The sequence below is a fragment of the Apteryx mantelli genome, chromosome 2 (genome assembly GCF_036417845.1).
Source record: "Apteryx mantelli isolate bAptMan1 chromosome 2, bAptMan1.hap1, whole genome shotgun sequence".
NCBI lineage: Eukaryota > Metazoa > Chordata > Aves > Apterygiformes > Apterygidae > Apteryx > Apteryx mantelli.
This window is the reverse complement of record NC_089979.1, coordinates 113,283,170-113,302,340: the sequence shown is the minus strand read 5'-3', so window position 1 is coordinate 113,302,340 and position 19,171 is coordinate 113,283,170.

Here is a 19,171-nt window from a genome sequence, read left to right as displayed (position 1 = left end):
AAAGAAGGCAAGCAGACTGAAAATTAAAATCAGATCAGGTTTAATACAATATATTTTTCAAATAATTAAGGTGGCCAGAAACATCTATATCAAGGTGCTGAATATTGTTGCTCAAATCATATCGAAAGGCATAAAAACAAGTCCAGCTAGAACAGTGTATAGAGCTTGTGGAGCTGTGAAACCAACACTGTGGAGTTATCTGTGTTCATTTTTCAAGAACTTTTTACAGGATATTGACCATGTGCACTCAGTTCTAATTCAAGGCTCAGAAGCATAAAACTTAACTCAGTTTTCTCAGTTAGCCGTCAGACAAATGACAGCTTTCCTAGCGTGGTAAAAACAAGCTTTGATCTTAGACCCTCATACGTAAAAACCAGTAGGATTAATTAGGCCTGAAGTGCCAGGGACTCTCCACTTGTCAGAGACATTGCCCATGGACGGGGAATGAAGCTCTTCTCTGGACACATTTGGTGAGGAATCGTGTCAATGAAATTAGCCTTCCTGGGATGCTTACAGGAGTTTGTAGTGACTGAAAGGAAAGGAGGACAAGAGAAATCTAGGAGGGAGGATGTGGAAGAGAGGGGATGTGCAAGATCATCTGGTCTTCTCTCCTTGATTTAGTTCCCTATCTTTCTTTTTTCTCAGGGCAAAATACTGAGGGCATGGAGAAATGTTTCTCTCCGTGCACCAGGGGTTCTCATCATGACGGGAAAGTGGTCCTTTTACAACTAACATTTGTTCACACACACAGACATGTTGTGTTCACGCCACGTGAATACTTTCCATACAATCAAGTCTTCATCTGAACAGCTAAGCTCCATATATCTGCCCTAAAGTCACAGGGACTCTCCATTTTCTGGACGTTACGGATCTCTGTAAGCATCACAGTACTGTCCTGATTATTAACATCACCTATTTCAAAGCAGCAATGAGAAGTTGTTGTTTTTCCTATGCCGCTGCAGGCAGCAGTTTGAGAGGGGAGGAATAGGAAAGTAACTGCATTTTGGCACAGTTCAGAGCTTGTGGTTCAGAGTGCAAAATGGCTTTTTGTACGGCTTATCTTTACCCTTCTGATGCTGTGATTCTTGATAAAACCAATAGGCACAATAATAAACGCCAGAATCCTTTGGAGTTAAATCATCTATTCGGAGAATATAGAAGGGCTCACTAGGATGTTTCTGAACCTTAAACTTCCAGCTACTGCCACTGTCATCAAATGTAGGTGTCTGTCCTGAAACATACAGAATCCTCTGCGGCGGCTGTCCAGGACGCTGGTGGTACCAGTGAATGTAGGTATTGGTGTCTATTCTGCATGCCATACTGGCTGAGGTGTTCTCCACCTTGCTCAGCAGCTCCGGGCTTTGTTGTGGGATTGCTTGTGCATCTCCACCTACAAGAGAAAGTGGAGAAATTGGGTGATGGGATGAAGATGCCAGATTTTGGAACGAGGATTCTCTTCTCAGAACTGAGCACATGCGAAGAGGAGGAGAAGGGAAAAAGGACTTACGGGACCAAAACGAAGTTACCAGAAGGACTGGCAGCAGCAACATGCTGCCTGCGGGGGGTTAAACCTAGAACTGAACTCAAGGCAGAAACACTGTAAAGCCCTTTAGGTAGAAAGAGAGCAGAGCAACTGGGAGGAGGAAATGACTCATCTGGTACATCTAATGGCAGTTCTCCAACTTGTTGCCACGGAGGGTTACATCTACTGACAAGCTAAAACACAGCGGGAATGGTGTAGAGAGGTGCTCAAATACTCAACCTGAAATCCATTTTGTTCTGCTCTCTACCACATTCCTCTCCAACTTACATGCAAATCCTGCTAAGCACACACACACAGCAGCTCCAAATGTCCAGTCCCACCCTTCCCAAAGATGTCCACCTCTCCTTAGACACCCCAAGACTCTCCTGAAAGCACTTCTCACCAGCCTGCCCTAACAAATACTGCCTGCTTTTGTGGCACAAATGGGATTGCTGGTGGCAAAAGCAGATAGTAATAGATTACTTCACATGACAGTCAGTCTATCAGCAAGCTGACTTCTCTCTTGCGTGGGCGTCCCTCTGGGACAGCATGCCAGCTCCTGGGGGGTCAATTCCTCTGGCAGTAATGTCCTGCGGGCAGCCAGGTGCCTGGGCACACCTCGTGTTTAGCTGCCTGCCTTCCTTGGTGATGGGGTTGTAGAGCCCTTTAGTTGGGAAAAGGCAGCTGGATGCTCATGAGCAACAGAGCCCAGGTTGCTGTGACAAAGCCAGGCTGAAGCAGGAATGTCTCCCAGCGAGCTCCTTGCTGCCCTTGCTTCTTGGTCTCCCACTCGATTGCAGAGGGAATATTGCCGAGATGAGAAGATCTTGGTGGGGGCCCTGTAAAGACTTCATGGCAAATGCTCCCTTTGGCAGGGGCCACACTGCAGCATGCTCCTTTCCATGAGCTGGGCAGCACTCGCTCTCCTGCGTGACTTCCAGCTTCCCAAGAAGACTTAGGTACATGCCAAGTCAACAAGGAACAGGGCTTCGGGTTGCCATTAGGCATTTCTGCAGCCAACCTTATGTGGGGAGAAAGGAATAGCAAAGTGCTTGTGGTCTGGTGCACCTGAAAGCCTGTAGTCTGGGCTTTTTCTACTCGCTGCTGGTATGCTTCCCTGCAGGCTCAGTAGGAGGTAATGGCCTCCTCTCAGCATGGGATTTTTCCTGTGAAAGTACACAGGGATTTTCTAGCCACTCAGATTACTGAACACTTGGTTTTTCCATCCTGCTTATCAAACAGACTTTCTGGATGTACTGTAGAGAATTCTTTCTGGAGCTTTGTCCGATACCATCTGTTCCGAGGGTGTAACAGTACCGTCAAAGGTCCCAGTGATTCTGGCAACGTTGCAGTAGGTGCAGACGGCGTTGCTTTTTGGTCTTGCTGGGGATATCTGCTCTTGGTTCAGGTACACATGTGCATACTCACTGCCACTGAAAAGAGAAAAAGAGTACCACCAAGCCCAAGCCAGGTGGATCAGGAACATGCCTAATTCTTCTCAGCAGGGAGAATCCAAGCAGGGAGGAGGGCTTTCAACACAAAATCCAAGTCAGGGTGAGGAATGGCAAGAGTAGCCTGCTGATTGAGCTGGCTGGATTTGAAATTGGTGTAGAATTATCAGCAGCTCCTTACGTGGAAAGAGGTAGGTGCAGCTGGGGAGAGGCAGAGACTCACTTCTGCTGCAGCCACAGACAGATCTGATGGCCATTTGGCATGTGAGGCTGAGAGCTGAAAGAAAACCAGATGCATTGACAGTCATGATCTGTGGCAGGGATGGACAGGACTCAGCAAATACAGCAGAATTTGGGAAGCCACATACAGGGAGGCTTAAGGCCTTTCTGTTTTGTCCTGTGGTGACTGTTTTATTAAGGCCAGACAAATCAGGAGGGTCTCGAGAGAAAGCATTCCTGCCTTCAGTCACTACTAGCAGTGCTGCTTTGTGGCTCAGACATGTATGAGACTCATCAGAATCAACATTTTGTCACAAGGAGAGAAAGGGGAAAACAAGGGGAAAACCACATTAGAAACTTCCCTCGGCCCCCCAACACACACACACACACACACACACACACACACACGGAAAATCTGAGAGAAGCTGATGCTACATGACATTGCTGCCATTTACAGTGGGCTACACTGGGACTTTGTCACACAGGAGGACTTGTCAGCATGCTGCGGGAGGGTAACACCAGTGATGGGAAGTGGTGAATGAGAGAGCCAGATTATGACTAAGCAACGACATGTGAATGCTGGCCCTGTCATTACTGTACCTGGTTAAATCCAAAGGATCCCAAATTGCCTTGGATCACGGCTTGGCTCTTCCTTTGGAGCCCATAAAAAAGATCCCATCAGCTTAAGTAGGAGCAAGGTTAGGTCTGCCTTGACTGCTGTTGAAAAGCACAGATGCTATTAGCAGGGAAGTCACAAAGCAAGAACCTGCTTCACTGTGATTCTCATTACTAACATTACATTTGGCTGTGGGCTCAGGACCACCTTGAAAGACACACTGTTGTTTTTATCTTTTCCTGCAATTCGCTCCTGAAACTCTTCTGTCTTGTGGCAATTACCACATTCTTGGTCAGTCCCTACCAGGAACATTGGTTTTGGTCACGTAATAGAGGAGGTGCTGCATGTCTCACTGCTACTGGATACTGGAGGATGCACTTTTAAATCTATTACCTGCCACACTGCTGAAAACTTGTCCTGCATAAAAACATCTTGTGCCTCATTTTTCAGGAGATCTCACAACAGCAAACTTGTTTTCACCAGAATCTGATTGCTGATCTTCTCATCCAAAAGAGAGAATCCCCTCTGGATCTCCTTTTGGTCTTTCTTGATAACACTGTACACAGCTAAATCTCGTGCCAGCAATAGTACAGTAAATTCTTTGTTTCTGTCTCTTTGCCTTGTGATAGATGCAGAAATTGGTGTCAGGTGCTTTTGTGTAGACATGTCTGCAACCAAAGAAAGAGAAAATATCAGAAGCGTGGAGTTTATTGACTTTTTGCACAGGCTATCAATGGTCTGCTAGTTCTGTGAGACTCCCAGTAGGCGCAGCAGTAAGTGCCTTCATCGTTAGGATTTATGTCATTTACTGAGAGAGTACAGACATTTTTTCCTTTCTTAGCAGCAGAATACTTGCTCTTATAGGAGTCCTGATCATAACCAACTTCTTCTGCAGATTTGATATATAGAAGCCATTCGGGGCCTTTGGAAGGAATATGCCGGTACCAGTGTATATAAGCAGCCTGGAAGTTGGATATGCCCTCAGCTATACAGTCAATCCGTGCTGTTTTGGTCTTTCCTTGGGTAACAGATGTTTGGTGCTGTTTCAGAAGCACTTGCGCCTCTCCATCTAGAAAGAAGAGAAGGAAAGAAATGAGAATAAAGAATCATACCCTGCTCTTCATTCCTGTGCGTAAACACGAAGCACTTCCTGGCACTGCTCACTGCTGCCCCATTGTGAAAAAAGGGACATACGAGACCAGGCTGAAGCCAGGGCCAGGACCGGGAGCAGCAGCATCCTGAGAGCTCCTGCTTGCTGCCACCTCAGCAGAAACATGAGCGCTCTCCTTGCCAGGACGGAGAGCTGCGGCCCAGGAAAGGAAGTGACTCATTTCAGTGTCATGCAGAGAGGGTCTCCGGGCGCAGGGGGGATTTTGAGATAAAGTAGCATGATTCAACCCTGATAAATTTAATAGTCTGATCAGAGGTTTTACACAAGTTGCACAAATTCACCTCTTCTCACTCTTGCTCTCTCCCTCACAAACACACACACACACACACACACACACACACACACACACAGATGCAGAATCAGTTCAACTCCTTTACAAAGCAATTGTAGAGTCTGAAGCTAATTTGATCACTACATTTAGGCTCATGGAAGGCTTCTAAATGCTGTCCAGTGTCAGGTACTTTTCCTCAGGTCCACTGCCAATAAAAGGAAGACAAAAAACCAACATGGAGGTCAATGAATTTAAGGTTCTCAAATTACTGCCCATTATGCAAGCTGAATGCCAAAGGCCAGAAAAATACACTGCACCCATTTGGGAGTTTGGCAGCAGTACTGCTGCTCTTGCTACTGCTTCTGGTCACAGGCAACTGTGACCCTACACCCAGGGTGGCATCTACAAATGCTGGCTATTATACAAAGAAACAGATGTGGTTTGCAGCCCAGAAAGGTTTAGCTGAAAAGGAAGATGATTAGGGAGAGCAAAATACAGAATTTATTCTATGCAGTTGATTGATAGTCAACCCTAAGAGGCCACTCCAGTCACTGCTGTTTTCCTTGCAAAGAAAATTAAACCAATTCCTACTCCACTGTTGTTGTACTCTTATTTTGCTGATGTCAGCCAGTTGTTCTTTTTGTTCATCTGCTCTTCTACTGTTGTGACAGGAAGGTGATCTTTCACACTTCTGTGAGCTGCAGCCAACATCCCAATGCTAAATGGGTGCTGGAGAAGGGGCATCAGAGGCCAGTTACACTGGGGTCTTTCAGACCAGAACGCTGTGCTTTTCTGATATAAACAATTGGTCGTTGGTGCAAATGAAAATGGTGTGAAATAAAAACTGATATTTTTCTGTTTGCAGAATGGAAGCATAAATATCTGTTGTATAGTCGCTGCTCGTTTTGCAGGTTTGCTGCCTTGTTAGAGGAGAAACCTCACTGAAATCGAATAAGAGACTTGTGCTGTAACATAAGTGGAGGCTTGATTGGCTCCAAACTGAAAACAATTTGAAAATAAAAGGAGATTCTCTACCAGCAGAGGAGCATTAAAGGGGTAGATTGCACCTGCAGCCCTGAGCAGTGCTTCACTTCATTTTCACTTCCATCCTTTCATACTGCCACATGAAGAATGCAACTGGGGGGGGGGGGGTCTTCTTCAGATGATGTCACTTGAAGGGTAGCTAGAAAGATTTTTCTTTCCTTTAGCTAGCCCACCCTGCCATCCTGGAATCATGCCCAGAGGCAATCCAGCCATACCTACAAAAACTCCCTTTTTGCTGTTAAAGTGAAGCAGCTGTGTCTGACTGGAGGCTGGTGGGTGAATGAGTGGGGATGTTCCCACATGCTTTCAAATATTCCAGGGTATTTTTGGTTGAGCAACAGTGCACGTCTTTGTGCAGGTTGCCTATGGCTTTCTACTGCTGTGCATCCCAGCTAGCACAGTAGTAGGTAGCAGCATCCTGTGGCATTACTTTGCTCACTGTCAGGGTGCAGACAGATTGGGAGAGATCCTTCTCAATACTGAACTTCCCATCATCAGAGCTATTTGCAAGGAAGAGCCTGGATGACATGTAGGCAATGTGCTCAGGAGCTGCATTCAGCCTCTTTCGGTACCAGTGAATAAAAGCAGTGGCAAAGTCAGGAGCTGACACACGGCAGCTGATTAGCACTGTTTTACTTTCTGGCTTGGTGATGGATATTGGAGTTTGCTGCAAGGTTTGTGCACAAACACCTACACAGAAAAAAAGGAAAAAAAATGTGAAATGTGAAACAGAAATAACAGATCTTCCCTTTTGGCCACAAAAGAGCATGCAGAAAGGAGGGTGAGCAGGGCGCTTACAAGAAAAAAGAGCCACGAGAATAAACACTCTCAGCAGCCACATTCTCACTGCCCTCCTTCAAGCTTCATCGAAGCAACCTCAGCATCAGAGTTGAGCAGTGGGAAAGCCCACCGGAGGGGTGGAAATAACTTGTTTTAGAACCATCCAATGCAACCATGCTGGCTGCAGATGCATTAAATAAGTATTCATGGGCCTTTTACTTAACATAAACAATTTCCTTTGAATAAAATTGAAATGGGAGACAAACAAAAAATTCCCTTATAAGAACAGAGCCCACTCCTGAGGCAAACATTTCTTCTTTTCTTTTTCTGGCCAGGGGATTGGTTTACATGATGAGTAAAGGGTCACCTTTTTTCTCAAGATACGATCAAGGTGTGTTAGCTTCAGAGTCACTTCTTCCCATCCAGATTTTTAAGCCCTCAAAAGCAGGCAGAGCTGTGGTTCTCCATCACATAAATCAAGGAGTTTATTTGGGAAATTACTGCTGTCCACTTGTTGTTACAGTCTCCTCTAGGCGCCCGCTGCTGCCTGCTGTGGGAGGCAGAGCTGGGCTGGGGGCACCATTCAGCCCGCCCAGGCTGACCCTTGCTTCTTCCTGGCATCTCCCCTCCTCAGCAGCCGGCCACCTGGAAAAAGCCATGAGGTGCAAGCCCTGGCTGAAAGAGAAACAGCTGAGTCCAGAGCTGTGGCTGCCTCTTGCCTTTCCCTCCCCACCCCTCTTTTGCCACTGTCTTTCTGCCTCCAGCTCCCCTGGCGCCTGCCACCATCTGCTGGCAGGTTTCTCCAAAGCCTTGCAGAAAGCATTCCCAAGCATCATTTTCTCTGCTGCCCTGCAGCAGAAGGTAGTGACCTCAAACAGCCAAGCAGCAGGCAGGTGTTATTTGCTACATCTTGGTGCCATAAGAGTTCCTGCCCATGAGCACAAGCTGGGACACGGGCCTGTGGCATCTGGCGAGCTTTCAAACCCTCGCCTGCCTGTGGTTGAGAGCCCTGAGGAGGTTTCTGTATAGACTGCTTAATGGTTTTCTGTGGCTGTGTAGTCCCAGTAAGCACAATAATAGGTTGCCTCCTGCTGCTTTGTTATTCGCTTTATTGTCAGAGTACAGATGGAAAGCGACATCTTCTTCTCTGCCCAAAACATTTCTTTATCAGCCTGTTCATCGAAAACAGGGTCTCCTGCTATCATATACAAAATGCGCTTTGGAGCTTCACTGGGTTTCTGTTGGTACCAGTGGATGGGGGTATTCCTGAAGTCTGAGCCGGAAAAATGGCAGTTAATTCGTGCAGTTGTTCGCATTCTGTTGTTCATGGAAGGTTGCGGCTGCCTGAGGCCTTGTGCAGCTCCATCTGCAAAGAAAAGCAGAGAACGGCACTGTCATGACAGCACTGACTGAATCCCCAGGCTCACAGAGTGTGACTCTCACAAGATCCGCAACTCACAAGCACAACTCACAAGAACAAAAGGCTGAAGCAGCAAGAAAAACCTGCAGCAGCCACATGTACGTTGGAAGATGTCAAGCCCGCCTCGGAGAACTGGCCAGGAGAAGGATCCGTCCTTGCCTGGGGGAGCAGGTGCTTAATGAGAGCAAACGAGTGACTCCGGCCCCAGGCACCAATGGCAGCTTTGCTAAATGCCCCCACCTATTACGGGGCACAGCAGCTCTCCTCCAGCCCTGGACTACAGCTCCTGCAAATGGACACCACCACCCAAAGCAGCTTCCAAAATCAAGCCCTGTTTCAACTACAGCGTAGCATTAAGGAAATCGCTTTGTGACATGCCCATCGGGCTGGAGTACAGCCTTCACTCCTAGACCAGATGGCAATGCTAAATAGGAGAAACTCACATGACATCTGCAGGACATCACTAGTAATACACTCATTTGCATGCTCTCATGTTCTTAAACCTGCTAGTGAGCCATTTTTAAGATTTGTTTTAAGATCTGTTTTAAGATGGAGTGTCATTGAAAAAAAAGTTCAGCTCTGAGGTCTGAACACCTGCTAATGGGCCTTTCCCATGGTGATCTTACATCTCATTTCCAGCTGCTTCCTCATGCAGAATGTCTGAAAAATCAGCTTTAGAATGATACTTCACTCATACCAGTGCTATTGGGCTTCTTTTTTGAAGTAGAAATCAGTTAAATAGAAAAGAGTTTCTGCTAAGGAAACCAACCAATCAGTCACCTTTCACACAAAAGAATCTTGCCTCTTCCTTCTTCCAAACCCAAGACTGTACCAAGGGTTTCTCTCCTACATGATATAAAATCATAATGTCATCAGGAGTTTTGTAGAACTGTTTCAGTGTGATAGCATTAAATGACATTGCTCACCCATGAGGTACAGGTTTGTCTGTCCACAAGGAAGTTGAATGTTGACTGGTGTAATCCAGCTCAGTGCAGAGAGAGCTAGCACAAAGTTTTTCTGAGCCTCCTGGAACAATTTTTGAGCCTTTGATGGTCAGGGCTATGGAATACAAGGAACCGAATTAAACATTGTTCTTTCGTCTGATTTTAGCGAGGAAATCTCAAGTTAACAGTATAGGAGTACTTTCTGCATTGTCCACAGATGTATCACAGCAACTGTGAAGAGAATCTAAATACATTCACATGTTCAGTAATTACTTGAAGTGATTAATAATAACGATGGTAACATGAGGACTGTCTTCTAATGGTCTTCTTGCGGATGCTTGTACCTTGACACAACATTCACTTCTGGAGCTGGTTTTTTCCTTTACTCAAAACTGACAGCTTTTTGAGGAGACAGGACAGTCAGCTTTGCTATTTTTCCAAGAAGAACAAGCTTGGGAGGGGTGCATGGCAGGGAAAGACATGGCTTTCTCCCCCAAAACAAACAGATGGGGGCTTTCAGCGAACCTGTCAGGTCAGGGGACAGGGAGTTAGCCCTATCTGGGACACTGCTGCCGTCTCAAAGAAGGACAGGTCTCCTCCGCACCCTGTATTTCAGCTATCCCACAGCTTTGCAGGCTGCTTCCCTTCTGCAGCAAATGCAAAATCCTCCTGGTACTGAACCATGAGTGGCTCATAATCCTCACTTGGGTTGAAATACCACAGCCCCAGAGCAGCAGTTCTCAAAGGTGGATAGGGAAAGTGGGGCCCAGTACCTAAGCAGGAATGGGAGAAATACACATTCAAAATTAACACTCCCAGGGGAGGTGCTTGGATGTAACAACCCACCTGAGGGAATTCACGGCTGATCCTTTCATCATTCGCGTCAATCCTAAAGAGCCTGCTGCCTTCAGGAGTCAATCCTGCCCTTTCTTGAGAGCTTCAAACAGCTACAGGCAAAGCCGGTCACTTTCACTCCAGCAGGAGTTGAAGCACGTATGGGAGAGCCCTGTGGTTGTCCCTTGGCTGAATACAAGGCCTACCAAGGTAAGGCTTTCTTCCACTGATTTCCACTGGCTTGTGGCTGAAGGATCCATCTGGCCAAGGACTGAGCACTTCTCATGCTGAGTCAAGAAGGAGTCACCAGAACACCCACATCATGACTCTAGCACCCCTGAAAATCCTGACTGCTAATCCAAAGTGTGAGAAAAGAGTCTTCTAAACATGATGTTTTAACATCAAAAAAACCTATCATTCCATGGCAAAGAAGTAGGATTAATTAGGCCTGAAGTGCCAGGGACTCTCCACTTGTCAGAGACATTGCCCATGGACGGGGAATGAAGCTCTTCTCTGGACACATTTGGTGAGGAATCGTGTCAATGAAATTAGCCTTCCTGGGATGCTTACAGGAGTTTGTAGTGACTGAAAGGAAAGGAGGACAAGAGAAATCTAGGAGGGAGGATGTGGAAGAGAGGGGATGTGCAAGATCATCTGGTCTTCTCTCCTTGATTTAGTTCCCTATCTTTCTTTTTTCTCAGGGCAAAATACTGAGGGCATGGAGAAATGTTTCTCTCCGTGCACCAGGGGTTCTCATCATGACGGGAAAGTGGTCCTTTTACAACTAACATTTGTTCACACACACAGACATGTTGTGTTCACGCCACGTGAATACTTTCCATACAATCAAGTCTTCATCTGAACAGCTAAGCTCCATATATCTGCCCTAAAGTCACAGGGACTCTCCATTTTCTGGACGTTACGGATCTCTGTAAGCATCACAGTACTGTCCTGATTATTAACATCACCTATTTCAAAGCAGCAATGAGAAGTTGTTGTTTTTCCTATGCCGCTGCAGGCAGCAGTTTGAGAGGGGAGGAATAGGGAAGTAACTGCATTTTGGCACAGTTCAGAGCTTGTGGTTCAGAGTGCAAAATGGCTTTTTGTACGGCTTATCTTTACCCTTCTGATGCTGTGATTCTTGATAAAACCAATAGGCACAATAATAAACGCCAGAATCCTTTGGAGTTAAATAATCTATTTGGAGAGTATAGACGGGCTCACTAGGATGTTTCTGAACCTTAAACTTCCAGCTACTGCCACTGTCATCAAATGTAGGTGTCTGTCCTGAAACATACAGAATCCTCTGCGGCGGCTGTCCAGGACGCTGGTGGTACCAGTGAATGTAGGTATTGGTGTCTATTCTGCATGCCATACTGGCTGAACTCTGCTCCACCTTCCTCAGCAGCTCCGGGCTTTGTTGTGGGATTGCTTGTGCATCTCCACCTACAAGAGAAAGTGGAGAAATTGGGTGATGGGATGAAGATGCCAGATTTTGGAACGAGGATTCTCTTCTCAGAACTGAGCACATGCGAAGAGGAGGAGAAGGGAAAAAGGACTTACGGGACCAAAACGAAGTTACCAGAAGGACTGGCAGCAGCAACATGCTGCCTGCGGGGGGTTAAACCTAGAACTGAACTCAAGGCAGAAACACTGTAAAGCCCTTTAGGTAGAAAGAGAGCAGAGCAACTGGGAGGAGGAAATGACTCATCTGGTACATCTAATGGCAGTTCTCCAACTTGTTGCCACGGAGGGTTACATCTACTGACAAGCTAAAACACAGCGGGAATGGTGTAGAGAGGTGCTCAAATACTCAACCTGAAATCCATTTTGTTCTGCTCTCTACCACATTCCTCTCCAACTTACATGCAAATCCTGCTAAGCACACACACACAGCAGCTCCAAATGTCCAGTCCCACCCTTCCCAAAGATGTCCACCTCTCCTTAGACACCCCAAGACTCTCCTGAAAGCACTTCTCACCAGCCTGCCCTAACAAATACTGCCTGCTTTTGTGGCACAAATGGGATTGCTGGTGGCAAAAGCAGATAGTAATAGATTACTTCACATGACAGTCAGTCTATCAGCAAGCTGACTTCTCTCTTGCTTGGAACAGCCCCGAAGTGTCTGGTCAGCCCTGTCCAGCTTTTTAATGTGAAGGGACACACCAGTTTTGCATGCCTATCGAGGTAAGGCCACCTTCCACTGATTTCCATTGGCTTGTGGCTGAAGGGTCCATCTGGCCAAGGACTGAGCACTCACGCTGAAAGCAAGTCAAGAAGTAGTCACCAGCACAGGCCATCATGACTCTAGCACCCCCCAGGGGTGAAAATCCTGACTGCTAATCTGAAGTGTGAGAAAAGAGTCTTCTAAACATGCTGCTTTAACCTCAGAAAAAATGTTTATAATTTCATAGTGAAGCATTTGGTGTTCATAGCTGTTAGATCTTTAAACAGCATTTTGTTGGTTTCTTGTCTTAATTGCAAAGTAATCTAAAGTGAAGACCTTGTGTTATTGGAAAATATATTAGTGGCTTTGTGAGTAGAAGAAAAAACACGTTATGTGAGTTTATTTTGTAAAAGTACAAAAAGCCACAAGATCAACAATAGTCCTGTATTAGCTCAACATTTATGCATCACTTATTCTGGATATATATACATCATATTTTTCTTACTTTCACTACTCACTCCATGAAAGGATTAAGAGGCAACATATCATGGAAAAACAAGATGGACTGCTCTAACATAGATTCAGGTCCACCATCCTGATCTTGCTAGAAGGTCTTGATGTGAGGGCAACTTGGGAAGGGGGTTCTTTGCAATTCAGAGCCTGAAAAATACCCAGCCCTGGCCTATATAATACTTTTTCCTAAAATTTTATTTATAAATATAACAGGTAATAAAGCACTGAATGCTTCGCTCAGAAAAAGCTAATTCTATACAGCACTGAGCAATGTTGGAAGCACTGGCATTCTCTGTCGCTTAATAGTGTTATTTAAAGATGCGTTTCAGAGAAGGACACCCTTCTTGTGAATGCCACTCTTGGCATTTTTTAGGTATTGCAAAAAAAAAAAAAGTAAAACTTTTCTTCTGTGAACTAAAAGAGTAAGCGAACTCAATGTTAGTAGCACTTGCTGATATGGGAAATTCAGACTGTCAATTGAGACAATGTTCTAATCTTGAGATAAGTCAGACTGTAGCCCATCATTTCCACTTGGAAATAACAGAAACTTTGTTTGGGGATTGCTAAAACTGGATTTCCGTAGAAACAATGTAAGACATAATCCTAGGTGGAGAACAAGATGGACAGCAGGATCTAACAGGTCTTTTAAAGCGGCACTGTAGTTAGTACCTGCTGCACCAACAGTATGCATTCGTGATTGCTCACACACACTGGGAGTTTCTCTTGAGAGAAATATCCCAGTATACTCCTTATCTTAGGGTTAAACTTGAAAACTACCACTAGAGGTACAAACTCAGTGACTTCATCTAAAATGCCAGGCAGCTCTTGGTACCAGTGGACACACGTGAAGTCTGGCCCACCAGTCGGTGTACACTTCAGTCTGGCAATGCTGTATGAAAAAGGCTTTTTTGTGAGAGACACCAGCTTCAGCTCTAGGCAAATGGCCTACTGTGCACCTAGGAGGAAAGCAGCAATGAGAAGAAATTTTTCTTCTTCAAAGAGCAAAGACCTAGGAGTGTCTATGTAAACCATTCACTGTAGAGGAAAGATATTGGGCTTCTTTCTCTCTTCCCTTTGAGGTGGGAGAGAAATAAAAATTCTGCAGGATTACCCTGATAAGAAATTACAGTACTTAGTGCAAGAGCACTGCAAACCATCAAATAGTACATTATGAATCTGTAAAGGTAGCTAATACATTCAAGATATTTACAGAGTATGAGGCAAGCTGGGAAGAATTTCAGAGAGTCCTCCATGTCTTCTAACCAACTGCAGCTCCTCAGGAGGGGGGCTTTGCACACCTTCTTCTCCTCTTTTTTCTTTCATCCCATTGAGCTGGGTGATGAATGCACTGGAGTAAACCTTCAGGACTGAGCAAACCCACAGTCAAGCTCTTACTTAAAATTGGCCAATGGTTTGCTGTTGCTGAGGTCAACTGGCAAGGCACAACCTGAGCCCAGGCAGTTTAAGGCTCTTGTCCACCAACACAAGGGGACTTCGTGAAGACTGTCTGTCAAGAATGGCATGTGCTAACTTCAGAATTGGGTAGGTCAAGGACTTGGCAAGACCTAAAAGTGTGCTTGCAATTTAACAGCACAGAGAAGCACCTGCAACTACTTTGCTTGCTATTATGCATGGGGGAAAATGCTCCAAGTTCTCTCACAGCCTCACTTGCTAATTTAGGGCAAATATTTGAATTTTAAAGATGGGTAATACCCAAGCTCTGGATGTTTCCAACTGAGGGTTACAAGTGCTTAGCTCTTCTTAAAAACCTTGTCTTAAATCTTGGTACTATAGTTCCCTCGCTCTTCTCTTCCCTCAGCATATGTTTCCCTGCTTGAGACTGTCTCTGAGGGAAAAGGGCCAACTTCACAAAGAGTTTTTTTTACAGAACACAAGGAGTAGGGCCTACTCTTGGATCCCCACATCAGTTACTACAGATCAGCTTTGGGTAAAGATATGAGGATAAATCAGTGTGAAAATGATTTACTCAGTGGGTTCTCAACACATGATCCAAGGGAAAGGACTGTGATACTGTTTTTTCCATGTCAGGATGACTAAGCTAGAGTGTCCCTACACAAAAAAATTCATGGTGTTGCAGGGATGTTTCCTCTGCAAATACATCACTGTGGTAGCCTTTGTGCAGAAACAGCAGAAGGCTATGGCTCTGTGTGTCATCCCACACAGCACAGTTGTACCATGGGCTGACTTGGTTTTTCAGCTTGTGCACAGCAGGATGCAGGTGTCATTGCATGCACAGACTGAATGTTTCTCTTTGGAGAAACGTGAGTCCCAACTTATACAAGACCCAGCAAGGATGAGATAGAGCAGTATCTCTTGGGGTTTTCCAGGCAACATTCAGTACCAGTGTATATAGGTGAACTGTGACCCTCCAGATACTTTGCAAGTAAATTTGGCTATGATGTTGCTTGTGAGTGGCTGGGCTGTGATGGAGACTGGCTACTGGTCCAGGTGGTCAGCCCACAGCACACCTGGAGGGTGAGAAGGGAGAACACAGCAGCGATGGGACAGCAGCATGCAATCCTCTGTCAATAGGAGTGGGGATATAAAGGCATCCACAAACCACAGGCACCCATGAGGAAGGGACACCGGGCTTTATTCTCTGCACTTGTTGATAGAGGCATGTACTGCTGCACAGCGTGTGGAGGGGGAGAAATACGGGACCTTATCTCCAGCATGTCTGTTATATTGCATACATTTGTCAGCCATTACACAAGGGAAAAGGCAGTGCAGAATCAAGTCATTTGTCTACAATTTTTTGGCAAAGTGTCATTTGAGCTTGGGACTTGGGTAATAAGACATCGCTGATTGAAAACTGCACAATTATGTTGGGGGACAAATGGAAGTGTGATATAAAACCAAGAAGAAATACATTCTGAGACCATTAAGAATAACTAATATATCTAACACTTACAAGGTGAGAGACAAGCTGGGAGGATTTCCAAGAAATCCATAATTTTTCCTAGTTCTGCCACAGCTCCTCAGAAAAGGAAGTTCAGAGACACCAGTATAGTTCAACCCTAAGGGAGAGAAAGAAATTAAAAATATATATAGATGCCCTGTCCCAAGAAAGCAAAGTAAGTGGTGAAGGGGAAGATGATGTTTTTTACTCTGTTGGCTTAATTTCCTGTTAAAAAAGAGAAGGGGGGTGTAAATGTGAAAATCAGGTAATGCCATTGGTAAGTGCTGCCTGTGCATGTGGCTGTGAGCCTTTAACCAGAACAGGTCACTGAGTTTTCATGCACCAATATCTTTCTTCTTTCTGCCCAGAAGAGTTCTGCGACCCCTGTGCTGGGATATGGCTAATGCTGAGCTCCCACAAAATTTACCTGGATAATCACAAGCAAGTTACTAAGGGCCAGGTTTTGAGAGGTGCGGAATGGCCCACCCAGGCTTCATCAGACAGACAGCTGCTCTGCCCTCCCTGGCTCGAATCCCCTAAACCTCTTCAGGCTAAAATTGTTCCACTCACCTTTACATGAGCATAATTCTCCTCCCTTTCCTCCAGTCTTTGCTGATCATGCTTCTTGAGCCTGTGATTCCTCAGGCATCTGGACTGTTAGACTCAGGGTTTTCTAAAGTACTTAAAACACTTGTAGGTCAGTCTCAAATTGAATGTAAAAATATAGCAGTAATAATATCTTTATACCTGCAAAAGTCTTAAGTGCCCCAAATTTTCTCTATTTTAACAAAATCAGGGTTTCTAAGAAAAACAATGTCACCTCTCCGTGCTAATACTTCCCCACTCCTAATCATGGGCAAGCGAGCAACAGCCCCAGGTACAACCGCAGCTAATACTCCTAAGTCACCCTATAAAGCACAGCACAGTAAGGAGGTAGGGTTCCCCCCTCCAGACTACAATAAAACTACTGTAGGCATTTGAGTGCTCAAACCCAGCCCATGCAAGCAGGCAGTTAGTCCTTGGGAATAGCTCTCACATGATTTCATTGTGGTAGTTTCTTTTCAGGACTCAAAGAGACTTGTGGTTTTGTGCATACTCCCATGCAGCACAGGAGTATCACTCACTGTCTTCCAGGTTGTGCACTCACAGGGTGCAGGTGTCTGAGCTCACAGCAGCTGGCTGTTTGCCTCTAGGGAAGCTGACTTCCTGTAAAAAATAAATACCAGAGAGCGTAAGAGAGGGAACAGTCTCTCCGGGGTGTAGGTATCACTCAGTACTATTGGGTATAAGTGGGGGCTGATCTAGCAGTCACTTTGCAGATGGGCTTGCCTGTGCTGTTTAGCTGGGTCGTGGCATGGTCTAGCTCCTGCTCCAGCTGAGGAGCCATCAGCACACGTTGCAGCAAGGTGGAGAACGCAGAAAGGAGGCGCTTGTAGCAAGAAATCATTCTCTGTCAGAGAGCAGAGACAATGGTGTCTGTGAGTCCTGATTAGTCATGGGGAAGAAACATCAGGACATCAGGCTCCCTTCTCTCTGTCCCTTCAGCTCTCTCACCACGCGGGGGGCAGAAGTGCACAGCATTTGCAAATCTCAGTTGTCCTGTGCACCCTTTTTACACACTTGGCAATCATTACACCTGAGAAAGACATTGCAGAATTGCCTCTGATTTTCCTGCAAAGGTAACTCAGTTTAGGACCCAAAGAGCATGATGTAACTATTATCCCCTCTGTAGTGCTATTGAACTGCCTCGATGCAATTGCTGCATTTGGTTGAAGAAGAAATATCATTGTACTATATAACCAGTACCCAATATTCTGAAGTTTTTACGATAACTAATCATCTGCTGAATATACAGGTAAGAGGCAAGCTAGGGGAATTTCAAAGAGCCCACCACATTTCCTAAGCAGCTTCAGCTATTTGGAAAGGGAAGAGGAAAAAAAGAAAACACTGTTCAACCTGTGTGGATAGAAAAGAGCAAAAGAAAATCAAAGGAAATCTGTACCAAGTTCTGTTCCTTCACATCAAATGACAAAGAGATTGGTGTTGTTTATACTGCACTGGCTTAGTTTCCTGTAGAAAAATATGTGAGCAGAGCCCTGTATAATTGTGGTCTCACCATTGCATGCCCTGTGGAGGGAAGGCTCTCCAGACATTTCCTTCCTTCTGCAGAACAGTTTCACAGACTGACAGCTTCGTCTCTGCCAGCAGAGACAATTTTGCAAGCAGCCCATTGAAAGGACACTGCCAGCCTCAATTCCCTTGCCCTGCTGCAGCCTTCCTGCATGTTCTCAGGCAACTTACAAAATCCAGCTTGCAGAGATGGGGAATGCCCATCCTCGCAGTGAGTTCAGCTGGAGAGGTAAATGCTCAGTGCTACCCAGCCATAAATCTCTCTGTGCTGAACTGCCTAACTAAAAAAGCAAGAGTAATTCTTCTCCTTTTTCCTAGTCTTTGTCTGTTTTTCTTATTCATTTATACTATAATTCCCTAGGGACAGGGACTTCTTCACAGAGCATTCTTCTGAAGTATCTAACACAGCAGCAGGTCAATCACAAATCAGACATAACAATGACAGCAATCATGGCAGCTGCATTAATTTCTTTGTGTATATTAATCTTACCGCATAGGGGATATTAAGAGAGTGATTTTGAGTTTTGTTCAGACGGTAAAAGCAGCCTGGTTCCTGCCTGAGCTATTGATAATCATATTGTATCTAGTAGATAAATGAGGAAGGGTCAGATTGGACTGTGCAAGCTAGACCTAAATTTGTTTCTTGAAATTCTTTGCATGGTAGCTTGTGAACCTACAAGCACGCAGAAAATCCTGTATCCCCTGAGCCTTCTTAGGAAGATATGATACCAATTCCGGCCATACTCTTTCAGTTAGACCTGATGACGAAACATCAGTTTGCAGGAGGCTGGGGGAATTTCCCTGCTGTCATCTGTGCTTTTTGTGCAAGAGCTGCGGCAGCCCGCAGAGCCGTGCAAACTCCCACACTGCACAGTAATAGCGGCCGCCGTCTACACTTCCCACTTTGTGCACCACCAGTTTGCAGATGCCTGTAGAGGGGAAAAAGGCTGCGACCTTCTCAGGAGAGACACCAGCCTCCCGGATAGGGTCCGGTTTGGAGAACGAGAGGTAGAGCAGCCGCTGCGGTGGCCCATCGCCCGAGGATCGGTACCAGTGGACATAGGTGGAGCTCGACCCGCCGGTCACTTTGCAAGTAAATTCAGCAGTGCTGCTCTGCTGTGGCGGCTTGAGGATAAAAGCTGGTTCCTGATCCAATCGAAGGGCCCACA